At 40.9% G+C, this 18,428-nt stretch overlaps 1 long non-coding RNA gene across 1 annotated transcript in view; it reads right to left on the minus strand.

Moving 5' to 3' along the window:
- LOC146732312 (uncharacterized) overlaps positions 1-11,527 on the minus strand; it is a 49,360-nt gene extending 37,833 nt beyond the window's left edge. The window contains exons 1-2 of the long non-coding RNA XR_014927057.1: positions 11,487-11,527; positions 10,633-10,748 (exon numbers count right to left, since the gene is read on the minus strand). This is a non-coding gene — a long non-coding RNA (uncharacterized LOC146732312). The remainder of the gene's footprint in view (positions 1-10,632; positions 10,749-11,486) is intronic.
- Between the last annotated feature and the right edge of the window lie 6,901 nt (positions 11,528-18,428).

The raw sequence follows: 18,428 nt of genomic DNA on the forward strand, positions 1-18,428 counted from the left end.
CATTTAGCGCAGCTCTTTGGTAGTACACAACCCAATGTATATGAATATTTAGCCCAGCTCCATTGTGGTAAACATCCCAATGTATCTAAACATTTAGCCCACGCCAATTGTGGTAAACAACCCAATGTATCTAAACATTTAGCCCACCTCTAGTGTGGTGAACAACCCAATGTATCTAAACATTTAGCCCAGGCCAATTGTGGTAAACAACCCAATGTATCTAAACATTTAGCCAACCTCTAGTATTGGAAACATCCCAATGTATCTAAACATTTAGCCCAACTTCATTGTGGTAAACAACCCAATGTATCGAAACATTTAGCCCAGGCCAATTGTGGTAAACAACCCAATGTATCTAAACATTTAGTCCAGCTCTAGTGTGGTAAACATCCCAATGTATCTGAACATTTATTCCAGCTCTAGTGTGGTAAACATCCCAATGTATCTAAACATTTAGTTCAACTCCATTGTGGTAATCATCCGAATATATTGACCCAGCTCTATTGTGGTAAACAACCCAATGTATCTAAACATTTAGCCCAGCCCTATTGTGGTAAACAACCCAATGTATCTAAACATTTAGCCCAGCTCCATTGTGGAAAACAACCCAATGTATCTAAACATTTACTCCAGCTCTATTGTGGTGAACAACTCAATATATCTAAACATTTAGTCCAACTCAATTCTGGTAAACAAATCAATGTATCTAAACATTTAGCCCAGCTCCAGTGTGTTAAACAGTCGATTGTATCTTAACACTTATCCCACCTCTAGTGTTGGAAACATCCCAATGTATCTAAACATTTATCCCAGCTTCATTGTTTTGAACAACTCAATGTATCTAAACATTTAGCCCAACTCCATTGTGGTAAACAACCAAATGAATCTAAATATTTAGCCCAGGCCAATTGTTGTAAACAACCCAATGTATCTACACATTTAGCCCAGCTCTATTGTGGTAAACAATCCAATGTATCTAAACATTAGACCCAGCACCATTGTGGAAAACAACCCAATAAATCTAAACATTTAGCGCAGGTCAATTGTTGTAAACAACCCAGTGTATCTAAAGATTTAGCCCAGGTCTATTGTAGTAAACAACCCAATGTATATAAACATTTAGCCTAGCTCCATTGTGGTGAACAACCAAGTTTTTATCTAAATATTTAGCCCAGTTCTATTGTAGTAAACATCCAAATGTATCTAAACATTTAGTCCAACTCCATTCTGGTAAACAAATCAATGTATCTAAACATTTAGCCCAGCTCCAGTGTGTTAAACAGCCGATTGTATCTAAACACTTAGCCCACCTCTAGTGTTGGAAACATCCCAGTGTATCTAAAGATTTAGCCCAGCTTCATTGTAGTGAACAAGCCAATGTATCTAAACATTTAGCCCAGCTCCATTGTGGTGAACAATCCAATGTATATAAACATTTAGCCCAGCTCCATTTGGTAAACAACCCAATGTATCTAAACATTTAGCCCAGCTCTATTGTAGTAAACAACCCAATGTATTTAAACAATTAGCCCAGCTCTTTGGTAGTAAACAACCCAATTTATATAAATATTTAGCCCAGCTCCATTGTGGTAAAAACCCAATGTATCTAAACATTTAGCCCACGCCAATTGTGGTAAACAACCCAATGTATCTAAACATTTAGCCCACATCTAGTGTGGTGAACAACCCAATGTATCTGAATATTTATTTCAGCTCTAGTGTGGTAAACATCCCAATGTATCTAAACATTTAGTTCAACTCCATTGTGGTAATCATCCGAATATATTAACCCAGCTCTATTGTAGTAAACAACCGAATGTATTTAAACATTTACTCCAGCTCTAGTGTGGTGAACAACCCAATATATCTAAACATTTAGCCCAGTTCTATTGTAGTAAACAACCCAATGTATTTAAATATTTAGCCCAGCTCTATTGTAGTAAACAACCCAATGTATTTAAATATTCAGCCCAGCTCCCTTGTGGTAAACAACCCAATGTATCTAAACATTTATCCCAGCTCCATTGTGGTAATCATCCGAATATATCTAAATATTTAGACCACCTCTATTGTAGTAAAACAACCAAAAGTGTCTAAACATTTAGTCCAGCTCAATTGTGGTAAACATCCAAATATATCTAAACATTTAGCCCAGTCCTAGTGTGGTAAACAACTCAATATATCTAAACATGTAGTCCAACTCAATTCTGGTAAACAAATCAATATATCAAAACATTTAGCCAGCTCCAGTGTGTTAAACAGTCGATTGTATCTAAACACTTATCCCACCTCTAGTGTTGGAAACATCCCAATGTATCTAAACATTTAGCCCATTTCATTGTTTTGAACAACTCAATGTATCTAAACAATTAGCCCAACTCCATTGTGGTAAACAACCAAATGAATCTAAACATTTAGCCCAGGCCAATTGTGGTAAACAACCCAATGTATCTACACATTTAGCCCAGCTCTATTGTGGTAAACAATCCAATTTATCTAAACATTAGGCCCAGCACCATTGTGGAAAACAACCCAGTGTATCTAAACATTTAGCCCAGCTCTATTGTAGTAAACAACCCAATGTATCTAAACATTTAGCCCAGCTCCATTGTGGAAAATAACCCAATGTATATAAATATTTAGCCTAGCTCCATTGTGGTGAACAACCGAATACATCTAAATATTTAGCCCAGTTCTATTGTAGTAAACATCCAAATGTATCTAAACATTTAGTCCAACTCCATTCTGGTACACAAATCAATGTATCTAAACATTTAGCCCAGCTCCAGTGTGTTAAACAGCCGATTGTATCTAAACACTTAGCCCACCTCTAGTGTTGGAAACATCCCAGTGTATCTAAACATTTAGCCCAGCTTCATTGTGGTGAACAGCTCAATATATCTAAACATTTAGCCCAACTCCATTGTGGTAAACAACCAAATGAATCTAAACATTTTGCCCAGGCCAATTGTGGTAAACAACCCAATGTATCTAAATATTTAGCCCAGCTCTATTGCAGTAAACAACCCAATGTATCTAAACATTTAGCCCACCTCTATTGTGGTAAACAATCCAATGTATGTAATCATTAAGCCCAGCACCATTGTGGAAAACAACCCAATGTATCTAAACTTTTAGCGCAGGTTAATTGTGGTAAACAACCCAGTGTATCTAAACACGTAGCCCAGCTCTATTGTAGTAAACAACCCAATGTATCTAAACATTTAGCCCACCTCTAGTGTGGTGAACAACCCAATGTATCTAAACATTTAGCCCAACTCCATTTTGGTGAGCAACCCAATGTATCTAAACATTTAGCCCAGGCCAATTGTGGTAAACAACCCAATGTATCTAAACATTTAGCCCACCTCTAGTGTGGTGAACAACCCAATGTATCTAAACATTTAGCCCAACTCCGTTTTGGTGAACAACCCAATGTATCTAAACATTTAGCCCAGGCCAATTGTGGTAAACAAACCAATGTATCTAAACAGTTAGCCTACCTCTAGTATTGGAAACATCCCAATGCATCTAAACATTTAGCCCAGCTTCATTGTGGTAAACAACCAAATGTATCTAAATATTTACCCCAGGCCAATTGTGGTAAACAACCCAATGTATCTAAACATTTAGCCCAGGCCAATTGTGGTAAACATCCCAATGTATCTAAACATTTAGTCCAGATCTAGTGTGGTAAACATCCCAATGTATCTGAACATTTATTCCAGCTCTAGTGTGGTAAACATCCCAATGTATCTAAACATTTAGTTCAACTCCATTGTGGTAATTATCCGAATATATTAACCCAGCTCTATTGTAGTAAACAACCGAATGTATTTAAACATTTAGCCCAGCCCTATTGTGGTAAACAACCCAATGTATCTAAACATTTAGCCCAACTCCATTGTGGAAAACGACCCAATGTATCTAAACATTTACTCCAGCTCTAGTGTAGTGAACAACCCAATATATCTAAACATTTATCCCAGCTTCATTGTTTTGAACAACTCAATGTATCTAAACATTTAGCCCAACTCCATTGTGGTAAACAACCAAATGAATCTAAATATTTAGCCCAGGCCAATTGTTGTAAACAACCCAATGTATCTACACATTTAGCCCAGCTCTATTGTGGTAAACAATCCAATGTATCTAAACATTAGACCCAGCACCATTGTGGAAAACAACCCAATAAATCTAAACATTTAGCGCAGGTCAATTGTTGTAAACAACCCAGTGTATCTAAAGATTTAGCCCAGGTCTATTGTAGTAAACAACCCAATGTATATAAACATTTAGCCTAGCTCCATTGTGGTGAACAACCAAGTTTTTATCTAAATATTTAGCCCAGTTCTATTGTAGTAAACATCCAAATGTATCTAAACATTTAGTCCAACTCCATTCTGGTAAACAAATCAATGTATCTAAACATTTAGCCCAGCTCCAGTGTGTTAAACAGCCGATTGTATCTAAACACTTAGCCCACCTCTAGTGTTGGAAACATCCCAGTGTATCTAAAGATTTAGCCCAGCTTCATTGTAGTGAACAAGCCAATGTATCTAAACATTTAGCCCAGCTCCATTGTGGTGAACAATCCAATGTATATAAACATTTAGCCCAGCTCCATTTGGTAAACAACCCAATGTATCTAAACATTTAGCCCAGCTCTATTGTAGTAAACAACCCAATGTATTTAAACAATTAGCCCAGCTCTTTGGTAGTAAACAACCCAATTTATATAAATATTTAGCCCAGCTCCATTGTGGTAAAAACCCAATGTATCTAAACATTTAGCCCACGCCAATTGTGGTAAACAACCCAATGTATCTAAACATTTAGCCCACATCTAGTGTGGTGAACAACCCAATGTATCTGAATATTTATTTCAGCTCTAGTGTGGTAAACATCCCAATGTATCTAAACATTTAGTTCAACTCCATTGTGGTAATCATCCGAATATATTAACCCAGCTCTATTGTAGTAAACAACCGAATGTATTTAAACATTTACTCCAGCTCTAGTGTGGTGAACAACCCAATATATCTAAACATTTAGCCCAGTTCTATTGTAGTAAACAACCCAATGTATTTAAATATTTAGCCCAGCTCTATTGTAGTAAACAACCCAATGTATTTAAATATTCAGCCCAGCTCCCTTGTGGTAAACAACCCAATGTATCTAAACATTTATCCCAGCTCCATTGTGGTAATCATCCGAATATATCTAAATATTTAGACCACCTCTATTGTAGTAAACAACCAAAAGTGTCTAAACATTTAGTCCAGCTCAATTGTGGTAAACATCCAAATATATCTAAACATTTAGCCCAGTCCTAGTGTGGTAAACAACTCAATATATCTAAACATGTAGTCCAACTCAATTCTGGTAAACAAATCAATATATCAAAACATTTAGCCCAGCTCCAGTGTGTTAAACAGTCGATTGTATCTAAACACTTATCCCACCTCTAGTGTTGGAAACATCCCAATGTATCTAAACATTTAGCCCATTTCATTGTTTTGAACAACTCAATGTATCTAAACAATTAGCCCAACTCCATTGTGGTAAACAACCAAATGAATCTAAACATTTAGCCCAGGCCAATTGTGGTAAACAACCCAATGTATCTACACATTTAGCCCAGCTCTATTGTGGTAAACAATCCAATTTATCTAAACATTAGGCCCAGCACCATTGTGGAAAACAACCCAGTGTATCTAAACATTTAGCCCAGCTCTATTGTAGTAAACAACCCAATGTATCTAAACATTTAGCCCAGCTCCATTGTGGAAAATAACCCAATGTATATAAATATTTAGCCTAGCTCCATTGTGGTGAACAACCGAATACATCTAAATATTTAGCCCAGTTCTATTGTAGTAAACATCCAAATGTATCTAAACATTTAGTCCAACTCCATTCTGGTACACAAATCAATGTATCTAAACATTTAGCCCAGCTCCAGTGTGTTAAACAGCCGATTGTATCTAAACACTTAGCCCACCTCTAGTGTTGGAAACATCCCAGTGTATCTAAACATTTAGCCCAGCTTCATTGTGGTGAACAGCTCAATATATCTAAACATTTAGCCCAACTCCATTGTGGTAAACAACCAAATGAATCTAAACATTTTGCCCAGGCCAATTGTGGTAAACAACCCAATGTATCTAAATATTTAGCCCAGCTCTATTGCAGTAAACAACCCAATGTATCTAAACATTTAGCCCACCTCTATTGTGGTAAACAATCCAATGTATGTAATCATTAAGCCCAGCACCATTGTGGAAAACAACCCAATGTATCTAAACTTTTAGCGCAGGTTAATTGTGGTAAACAACCCAGTGTATCTAAACATGTAGCCCAGCTCTATTGTAGTAAACAACCCAATGTATCTAAACATTTAGCCCACCTCTAGTGTGGTGAACAACCCAATGTATCTAAACATTTAGCCCAACTCCATTTTGGTGAGCAACCCAATGTATCTAAACATTTAGCCCAGGCCAATTGTGGTAAACAACCCAATGTATCTAAACATTTAGCCCACCTCTAGTGTGGTGAACAACCCAATGTATCTAAACATTTAGCCCAACTCCGTTTTGGTGAACAACCCAATGTATCTAAACATTTAGCCCAGGCCAATTGTGGTAAACAAACCAATGTATCTAAACAGTTAGCCTACCTCTAGTATTGGAAACATCCCAATGCATCTAAACATTTAGCCCAGCTTCATTGTGGTAAACAACCAAATGTATCTAAATATTTACCCCAGGCCAATTGTGGTAAACAACCCAATGTATCTAAACATTTAGCCCAGGCCAATTGTGGTAAACATCCCAATGTATCTAAACATTTAGTCCAGATCTAGTGTGGTAAACATCCCAATGTATCTGAACATTTATTCCAGCTCTAGTGTGGTAAACATCCCAATGTATCTAAACATTTAGTTCAACTCCATTGTGGTAATTATCCGAATATATTAACCCAGCTCTATTGTAGTAAACAACCGAATGTATTTAAACATTTAGCCCAGCCCTATTGTGGAAAACGACCCAATGTATCTAAACATTTACTCCAGCTCTAGTGTAGTGAACAACCCAATATATCTAAACATTTAGCCCAGTTCTATTGTAGTAAACAACCCAATGTATTTAAACATTTAGCCCAGCTCTATTGTAATAAACAACCCAATGTGTTTAAATTTTCAGCCCAGCTCCATTGTGGTAAACATCCAAATATATCTAAACATTTAGTCCAACTCAATTATGGTAAACAACCAAATGTATCTATACATTTAGTCCAACTCCATTCTGGTAAACAAATCAATGTATCTAAACATTTGGCCCAGCTCCAGTGTGTTAAACAGCCGATTGTATCTAAACACTTAGCCCACCTCTAGTGTTGGAAACATCCCAGTGTATCTAAACATTTAGCCCAGCTTCATTGTGGTGAACAACCCAATGTATCTAAACATTTAGCCCAGCTCCATTGTGGGGAACAACCCAATGTATCTAAACATTTAGCCCAGCTTTAGTGTGGTGAACAACCCAATGTATCTAAAAATTTAGCCAAGGCCAATTGTGGTAAACAACCCAATGTATATAAACATTTAACCCACCTCTAGTATTGGAAACATCCCAATGTATCTAAACATTTAGCCCAGCTTCATTGTGGTAAACAACCAAATGTATCTAAACAGTTAGCCCAGGCCAATTGTGGTAAACAACCCAATGTATCTAAACATTTAGCCCAGGCCAATTGTGGTAAACAACCCAATGTATTTAAATATTCAGCCCAGCTCCATTGTGGTAAACAACCCAATGTATCTAAACATTTAGCCCAGCTCCATTGTGGTAATCATCCCAATATATCTAAATATTTAGCCCACCTCTATTGTAGTAAACAACCCAAAGTGTCTAAACATTTAGTCCAGCTCAATTGTGGTAAACATCCAAATATATCTAAACATTTAGCCCAGTCCTAGTGTGGTAAACAACTCAATATATCTAAACATTTAGTCCAACTCAATTATGGTAAACAAATCAATGTATCTAAACATTTAGCCCAGCTTCATTGTGGTGAACAACCCAATGTATCTAAACATTTAGCCCAGCTCCATTATGGTAAACAACCCAATGTATCTAAACATTTAGCCCAGGCCAATTGTGGTAAACAACCCAATGTATCTAAACATTTAGCCCAGCTCTATTGTGGTAAACAATCCAACGTATCTAAACATTAAGCCCAGCACCATTGTGGTAAACATCCAAATATATCTAAACATTTAGCCCAGTCCTAGTGTGGTAAACAACTCAATATATCTAAACATTTAGTCCAACTCAATTATGGTAAACAAATCAATGTATCTAAACATTTAGCCCAGCTTCATTGTGGTGAACAACCCAATGTATCTAAACATTTAGCCCAGCTCCATTATGGTAAACAACCCAATGTATCTAAACATTTAGCCCAGGCCAATTGTGGTAAACATTCCAATGTATCTAAACATTTAGCCCAGCTCTAGTGTGGTGAACAACGCAATGTATCTAAACATTTAGTCCAACTCCATTGTGGTAATCATCCGAATATATCTTAACATTTAGCCCAGCTCTATTGTCGTAAACAACCCAATGTATTTAAACATTTAGCTTTGCTCCATTGTGGAAAACAACCCAATGTGTCTAAACATTTAGCACAGCTCTATTGTAGTAAACAACCTAATATATTTAAACATTTAGCCCAGCTCTATTGTAGTAAACAACCCAATGTATATAAACATTTAGCCTAGCTCCATTGTGGTGAACAACCGAATATATCTAAATATTTAGCCCAGTTCTATTGTAGTAAACAACCATATGTATCTGAACATTTAGCCCAGTTCCATTGTGGTAAACAACCCAATGTATCTAAACATTTAGCCCAGCTCTAGTGTGGTGAACAACCCAATGTATCTAAACATTTAGCCCAGCTCCAGTGTGTTAAACAGCCGATTGTATCTAAACACTTAGCCCACCTCTAGTGTTGGAAACATCCCAGTGTATCTAAACATTTAGCCCAGCTTCATTGTGGTGAACAACCCAATGTATCTAAACATTTAGCCCAGCTCCATTGTGGTGAACAACCCAATGTATCTAAACATTTAGCCCAGTTACATTGTGGTAAACAACCCAATGTATCTAAACATTTAGCCCAGCTCTAGTGTGGTGAACAACCCAATGTATCTAAACATTTAGCCCAACTCCATTGTGGTGAACAACCCAATGTATCTAAATATTTAGCCAAGGCCAATAGTGGTAAACAGCCCAATGTATCTAAACATTTAGCCTAGCTTCATTGTGATAAACAACCAAATGTATCTAAACATTTAGCCCAGGCCAATTGTGGTACACAGCCCAATGTATCTAAACATTTAGCCCAGGCCAATTGTGGTAAACAACCCAATGTATCTAAACATTTAGTCCAGCTCTAGTGTGGTAAACATCCCAATGTATCTAATCATTTAGCCCAGCTTCATTGTGGTGAACAACCCAATGTATCTAAACATTTAGCCCAACTCCATTGTGGTAAATAACCAAATGTATTTAAACATTTAGCCCAGCTCCATTGTCGTAAACAACCCAATGTATCTAAACATTTAGCCCAGCTCCATTGTGGTAAACTACCTAATGTATCTAAATATTTAGCACAGGTCAATTGTGGTAAACAACCCAATGTATCTAAATATTTAGCCCAGCTCTAGTGTGGTAAATGAATCAATATAATAACAAATATCAATCCTGATTTTAAAAATTCACGAAAGGTAAAGATTTGTCTAGCTTTTTTGAAATCTGATGTTATTATACAGGAGCATCCATATTTGCATGGAAACCTGTCTGGTAATTCTTCTGTGTCTATTTGGACCTAATTTGCACAATCTGTATTAACTGTTGATTAGCAGAAAAGAAATCATTTTGCATAGGTATTGACGACAATAACATGCCTTGTATGTATTATTTGACGAATGATTTGGTATCATTGAGTCATCATGTTGATAAGAACCCGAACGTAGATCCACTGAAGGATTATGCTCACAGTGTGTTGACGTGTCAGATATTTAGAATATGTAGCGTATTGTACGGCATGTTGTCAAAATAACAATAAATTTATGCTACGTACTATTGAGTTCGTATATATTACTGTATGTCTAACGGTCACCATGGTTTCGTGTTTACGCAACTAAATGTAATTAATTCATAACTGCTCTTGTCTGTACATTTCATACTAAGTGTATAGTAGTCCCATAAACATCGATAAAAACCTCCACATGTAAACACATATGTCAAAGCAAAGAGTATTTACCACAGGCAACTAATCACACAGCAGGTGGCCCCTGGCATTACAAGTCCTTACTCAATGGTGGATGATTCAACACTATATATAGATATTGTAAGACTTTATTGGTTGTTCAAAACGCTAAAGCGTTTCACTATATACCAAAAACAAATGTCAATCCTATTTGTTGACCGAAAACAAAACTTTTTTCAAGTTGAATCTCGAGAAACAGCATTTAGATGCTCTAAATTTTATCGCACAACTTAAATAGTTGACAAAATAATATAACAGCCCTAAATTAATTGCCGAATCCATTATACTTACCGCTTCCTTCTGCGTAGTGACATATTGCATTCTTTGTTAGATATAAAGATTGGCCTGAAATGGAGCAATGTCTCTGCAGGTTCTTCAGCTAATATGCCTTGCTACTGAAGTGTCACCTGCGTTATACGTCAAACAAAACACAACACCAAGGTAAATAGAACGATTTTCAAAAGATCCTTAACAATTTGTTGATCAGCGCTTGCGCAGTTTTGACCTAAATACGTATGCACAAAATGAAGTAACGAGTTATTTAGAGAAAGGTGGAAAATCCCCTTTTTATCGCTGCTTTATTTTATTTTTACAATACATATTTACTTCTCCGTCGGCCTCACTCATTCATTGCTTTCTGTAAAAACACAAATACGTATGAAAGCCCATTTGTAGACAAATAAAATAATTATCTTGAGATAGTAATTTAAGATCTCGGAATAATAACCTACGATGTGAACTACTAGTATATAACCCGGGTGATGTTGCTGTGTATGGGTGAAGTTTAATCATTACATTTTCGCGGTTTTTTGTGAGAACGAAGCTATCAGTGAATCTAGCAGGATACATGACATGTTAAAGTGTCACATTCCAATGTCCACTTGGCATGACACATTCTAGTGTCTCCCTGGCATGACACGTTCCAGTGTTTACCTAGCATGACACGTGCCAGCGTCTACCTAGTATGACACGTTCCAGTGTCTCCCTGGCATGACACGTTCCAGTGTCTCCCTGGCATGACACGTTCCAGTGTCTCTCTGGCATGACACATTCCAGTGTCTTCCTAGCATGACACGTTCCAGTGTCTTCCTAGCCTGACACGTTCCAGTATCTCTCTGGCATGACACGTTCCAGTGTCTACTTACCATGACACGTTCCAGAGTCTCCCTAGCATGACACGTTCCAGTGTCTACCTAGCATGACACGTTCCACTGTCGACTTGGCATGACACGTTCCAGTGTCTACTTGGCAAAACACGTTCCAGTGTCTCCCTGGCATGACACGTTCCAGTGTCTCTCTGGCATGACACATTCCAGTGTCTTCCTAGCATGACACGTTCCAGTGTCTTCCTAGCCTGACACGTTCCAGTATCTCTCTGGCATGACACGTTCCAGTGTCTACTTACCATGACACGTTCCAGAGTCTCCCTAGCATGACACGTTCCAGTGTCTACCTAGCATGACACGTTCCACTGTCGACTTGGCATGACACGTTCCAGTGTCTCTCTGGCATGACACATTCCAGTGTCTTCCTAGCATGACACGTTCCAGTGTCTCCCTAGCATGACACGTGCCAGCGTCTACCTAGTATGACACGTTCCAGTGTATACCCAGCATGACACGTTCCAGTGTCTACCTGGCATGACACATTCCAGTATATTTCTGGTATGACACGTTCCAGAGTTTACCTAGCATGGCACATTCCAGTGTCTCTCTGGCATGACACGTTTCAGTGTCTACCTGGCATGACACGTTCCAGTGTCTACCTGGAATGACACGTTCCATTGTCTACCTGGCATGACACGTTCCAGTGTCTACCTGGCATGACACATTCCAGTGTCTATCTGGCATGACACATTCCAGTGTCTACCTAGCATGACACGTTCCAGTGTCTCCCTGGAATGACAGGTTCCATTGTCTACCTGGCATGACATGTTCCAGCGTCTACCTGGCATGACACATTCCAGTGTCTACCTAGCATGACACGTGCCAGTGTCTACTAGCATGACACGTTCCAGTCTAACTAATATGACCTGTACCAGTATCTCCTGGTTTGACACATTCCAGTATCTCCTGGTTTGACACATTTCAATATAACCTGCCATGATACAATTCCAGCATCTCCTGGCATGACACGTTCCAGTGACTCCTAGCATGACACGTTCTAGTAACTCCTGATTTGACACATTCGTGTATCACCTGGCATGACACGTTCCAGTGACTCCTAGCATGACACATTCCAGTATCTCCTGGTTTGACACGTTCCAGTATCTCCTGGTTTGACACATTCCAGTGTCTCCCTGGCATGACACGTTCCAGTGTCTCCTAGCATGACACGTTCCAGTATCTCCTGGTTTGACACATTCGAATATCTCCTGTTTTGACACATTCCAGTATCTCTTGGTTTAACAAGTTCCAGTATATCCTAGCATGACACGTTCCAGTATCTTCTAGTTTGACACGTTCCAGTATCTTCTGGTTTGACACATTAAAGAATATCGTGGTTTGACACGTTCCAGTATCTCCTGGTTTGACACGTTCCAGTGTCTCCCTGGTATGCCATGTTCCAGTGTCTCCTGTCCTGGTTTGACACGTTCCAGTATCTCCTGGTTTGACACATTCCAGTATATCCTGGCGTGCCACAATTCCAGTATCTCCTGGTTTGAAACGTTCCAGTGTCTCCTAGTATGACACGTTCCAGTATCTCCTGTCAAACCATGACATGTGCCAGTGTCTACCTAGCATGACACGTTCCAGTGTCTCCTGGTTTGACACGTTCCAGTATCTCCTATCATGGCACGTTCCAGTATCTCTTGGTTTGACACGTTCCAGTATTTCCCGGTTTGACACATTCCAGTATACCCTGGCATGACACAATTCCAGTATCTCCTGCTTTGACACGTTCAAGTGTCTCCTGGCATGACACGTTCCAGTATCTCCTGGTTTGACACGTCCCAGTGTCTTCTGGTTTGACACATTCCAGTATATCCTGGCATGCCACAATTCAAGTATCTGATGGTTTGTCATGTTCCAGTGTCTCCTAGCATGACACGTTCCATTATCTCCTGGTTTGACACGTTCCAGTGTCTCCCTGGAATAACACTTTCAAGTGTCTTCCTGGCATTACACGTTCCAGTGACTACCCAACATGACCTGTTCCAGTGACTACTTGGCATGGCATGTTCCAGTGTATTCCTGGTATGACACATTCCACTGTCTCCCTTGCATGACACATTCCAGTATTTCCTGGCATGACACTTTCCAGTATCTCCTGGTTTGACACGTTCCAGTATCTCCAGGTTTGACACATTCCAGCATATCCAGGCATGCCACAATTCCAGTATCTCCTGGTTTGACACGTTTCAGTGTCTCCTAGGATAACACGTTCCAGTATCTCCTGGTTTGACACGTTCGAGTATCTCCTGGTTTGACACGTTCCAGTGTCTCCCTGGTATGCCATGTTCCAGTGTCTTCCTGGCATGAACGTGCCAGTGTCTCCTGTCCTGGTTTGACACGTTCCAGTATCTCCTAGTTTGACACATTCCAGTATATCCTGGCGTGCCACAATTCCAGTATCTCCTGGTTTGACACGTTCCAGTGTCTCCTAGTATGACACGTTCCAGTATCTCCTGTCAAACCAGGACACATGCCAGTGACTACCTAGCATAACATGTTCCAGAGTCTCCCTGGCATGACACGTTCCAGTGTTTACCTAGATGACACGTGCCAGTGTCTACCTAGCATGACACGTTCCAGTATCTTTTGGTTTGACACGTTCCAGTATTTCCTGGTTTGACACATTCCAGTATACCCTGGCATGACACAATTCCAGTATCTCCTGGTTTGACACTTTCAAGTGTCTCCTGGCATGACACGTTCCAGTATCTCCTGGTTTGACACGTCCCAGTGTCTTCTGGTTTGACACATTCCAGTATATCCTGGCATGCCACAATTCTAGTATCTGATGGTTTGCCATGTTCCAGTGTCTCCTAGCATGACACGTTCCATTATCTCCTGGTTTGACACGTCCCAGTGTCTCCCTGGAATGACACTTTCAAGTGTCTTCCTGGCATTATACGTTCCAGTGACTACCCAACATGACCTGTTCCAGTGACTACCTGGCATGGCACGTTCTAGTGTATTCCTGGTATGACACATTCCACTGTCTCCCTTGTATGACACATTCCAGTATCTTCTGGTTTGACATGTTCGAGTATCTCCTGGTTTGACACGTTCGAGTATCTCCTGGTTTGACAGTTTCCAGTGTCTCCCTGGCATGCCATGTTCCAGTGTCTTCCTGGCATGACACGTTCCAGTGTCTCCTGTTATGACACGTTCCAGTGTCTCTTGTTATGACACGTTCCAGTGTCTTCCTGGCATTACACGTTCCAGTGACTACCCAGCATGACCTGTTCCAGTGACTACCTGGCCTGGCACGTTCCAGTGTATTCCTGGTATGACACATTCCACTGTCTCCCTTGCATGACACATTCCAGTATCTCCTGGTTTGACATGTTCCAGTCACTCCTGTTATGTCACGTTCCAGTGTCTCCTGGCTTAACACGTTCCAGTGTCTCCCTGGTATGACAAGTTCAAGTGTCTTCCTGGAATGACACGTTCCAAGGTCTCCTGTTATGCCACGTTCCGTAGTCTCCCTGGTATGACAAGTTCCAGTATCTCCTGGTATGACAAGTTCCAGTATCTCCTGGTTTGACAAGTTCCAGTATCTCCTGGCATGACTCGTTCCAGTGTCTCCTGGTTTGACACGTTCCAGTATCTCCTGGTTTGACACATGCCAGTATATCCTGGCATGCCACAATTCCAGTATCTCCTGGTTTGGCACGTTCCAGTGTCTCCTAGCATGACACGTTCCAGTATCTCCTGGTTTGACAAATTCCAGTATCTCCTGGTTTGACACGTTCCAGTATCTCCTGGTTTGACACGTTCCAGTGTCTCTCTGGCATGACACTTTCCAGTGGCTTCCTGGCATGACACGTTTCAGTATCTGATGGTTTGACACATTACAGTATATCCTGGCATGCCACAATTCTAGTATCTGATGGTTTGTCATGTTCCAGTGTCTCCTAGCATGACACGTTCTATTATCTCCTGGTTTGACACGTCCCAGTGTCTCCCTGGAATGACACTTTCAAGTGTCTTCCTGGCATTACACGTTCCAGTGACTACCCAACATGACCTGTTCCAGTGACTACCTGGCATGGCACGTTCTAGTGTATTCCTGGTATGACACATTCCACTGTCTCCCTTGTATGACACATTCCAGTATCTTCTGCTTTGACACGTTCGAGTATCTCCTGGTTTGATATGTTCCAGTGACTCCATGGCATGAGACGTTCCAATGTTACCTGGTTTGACGCGTTCCAGTATCTCCTGGTTTGACACGTTCCAGTGTCTCCCTGGCATGACACTTTCCATTGTCTTCCTGGCATGAAACTTTTCAGTGTCTCCCGGTTTGTCACGTTCCAGTATCTCCTGGTTTGATACATTCCAGTATATCCTGGCATGCCACAATTCCAGTATAAGATGGTTTGTCACGTTCAAGTGTCTCCTAGCATGACATGTTTCAGTATCTCCTGGTTCGACACGTTCGAGTATCTCCTGGTTTGACACATTCCAGTATCTCCTGGCTTGACACGTTCCATTATCTCTTGATTTGACACATTCCAGTGTCTCCCTGCCATGACACATTCCAGTGTCTCCTGGTTTGACACGTTCCAGTATCTAATGGTTTGACACATTCCAGAATATCGTGGTTTGACACGTTCCAGTATCTTCTGGTTTGACACGTTCCAGTGTCTCCCTGGTATGCCATGTTCCAGTGTCTCCTGTCCTGGTTTGACACGTTCCAGTATCTCCTGGTTTGACACATTCCAGTATATCCTGGCGTGCCACAATTTCAGTATCTCCTGGTTTGACACGTTCCAGTGTCTCCTAGTTAGACACGTTCCAGTATCTCCTGTCAAACCAGGACATGTGCCAGTGTCTACCTAGCATGACACGTTCCAGTGTCTCCTGGTTTGACACGTTCCAGTATCTCCTATCATGGCACGTTCCAGTATCTCTTGGTTTGACACGTTCCAGTATTTCCTGGTTTGACACATTCCAGTATACCCTGGCATGACACAATTCCAGTATCTCCTGATTTGACACGTTCAAGTGTCTCCTGGCATGACACGTTCCAGTATCTCCTGGTTTGACACGTCCCAGTGTCTTCTGGTTTGACACATTCCAGTATATCCTGGCATGCCACAATTCCAGTATCTGATGGTTTGTCATATTCCAGTGTCTCCTAGCATGACACGTTCCATTATCTCCTGGTTTGACACGTTCCAGTGTCTCCCTGGAATAACACTTTCAAGTGTCTTCCTGGCATTACACGTTCCAGTGACTACCCAACATGACCTTTTCCGGTGACTACTTGGCATGGCACGTTCCAGTGTATTCCTGGTATGACACATTCCACTGTCTCCCTTGCATAACACATTCCAGTATCTCCTGGTTTGACATGTTCGAGTATCTCCTGGTTTGACACGTTCGAGTGTCACCTGGTTTGACACTTTCCAGTGTCTCCCTGGCATGCCATGTTCCAGTGTCTTCCTGGCATGACACGTTCCAGTGTCTCTTGTTATGACACGTTTCAGTGTCTCCTAGTATGACACGTTCCAGTACCTCCTGTCAAACCAGGACACATGCCAGTGACTACCTAGCATAACACGTTCCAATATCTCCTGGCATGACACATTCCATTATCTCCTGGTTTGACAAGTTCCAGTATCTCCTTGGCACGACACGTTCCAGTATCTCTCGGTATGACAAGTTCCAGTATCTCCTGGATTGACACATTCCAGAATCTCCTGACATGCCACAATTCCAGTATCTGATGGTTTGTCACGTTCCAGTGTCTCCCTGGCATGACACTTTTCAGTGTCTTCCTGGCATGACACGTTTCACTGTCTCCCTGGCATGTCACGTTTCAGTGTCTCCCTGGTATGACACGTTCCAGTATCTCCTGGTTTGACATGTTTCTGTATCTCCTGCCATGACACGTTTCAGTATCATTTGGTTTGACACGTTACAGTATATCTTGGTATGACAAGTTCCAGTGTCTTCTGGCATGACACGTTCGAGTATCTCCTGGTTTGACATGTTCCAGTATCTCCTGGCATGACACGTTCTAGTATCTCCTCGTTTGATAAGTTCCACTATCTCCTGGTTTGACACATTCCAGTATACTCTGGCATGACACAATTCCTGTATCTCCTGGTTTGACACGTTTCAGTGTCTCCTGGCATGACACGTTCCAGTATCTCCTGGTTTGACACGTTGCAGTATCTCCTCTTGCTATGACACGTTCCAGTGTCTTCCTGGCATTACACGTTCCAGTGACTACCCAACATGACCTGTTCCAGTGACTACCTGGCATGGCACGTTCCAGTGTATTCCTGCTATGACACATTCCACTGTCTCCCTTGCATGACACATTCCAGTATTTCCTGGCATGACACTTTCCAGTATCTCCTGGTTTGACACGTTCCAGTATCTCCAGGTTTGACACATTCCAGCATATCCAGGCATGCCACAATTCCAGTATCTCCTGGTTTGACACGTTTCAGTGTCTTCTAGGATAACACGTTCCAGTATCTCCTGGTTTGACACGTTCGAGTATCTCCTGGTTTGACACGTTCCAGTGTCTCCCTGGTATGCCATGTTCCAGTGTCTTCCTGGCATGAACGTGCCAGTGTCTCCTGTCCTGGTTTGACACGTTCCAGTATCTCCTAGTTTGACACATTCCAGTATATCCTGGCGTGCCACAATTCCAGTATCTCCTGGTTTGACACGTTCCAGTGTCTCCTAGTATGACACGTTCCAGTATCTCCTGTCAAACCAGGACACATGCCAGTGACTACCTAGCATAACATGTTCCAGAGTCTCCCTGGCATGACACGTTCCAGTGTTTACCTAGATGACACGTGCCAGTGTCTACCTAGCATGACACGTTCCAGTATCTTTTGGTTTGACACGTTCCAGTATTTCCTGGTTTGACACATTCCAGTATACCCTGGCATG

The sequence above is a fragment of the Saccoglossus kowalevskii genome, chromosome 18, assembly GCF_978046115.1.
Source record: "Saccoglossus kowalevskii chromosome 18, keSacKowa6.1, whole genome shotgun sequence".
NCBI lineage: Eukaryota > Metazoa > Hemichordata > Enteropneusta > Harrimaniidae > Saccoglossus > Saccoglossus kowalevskii.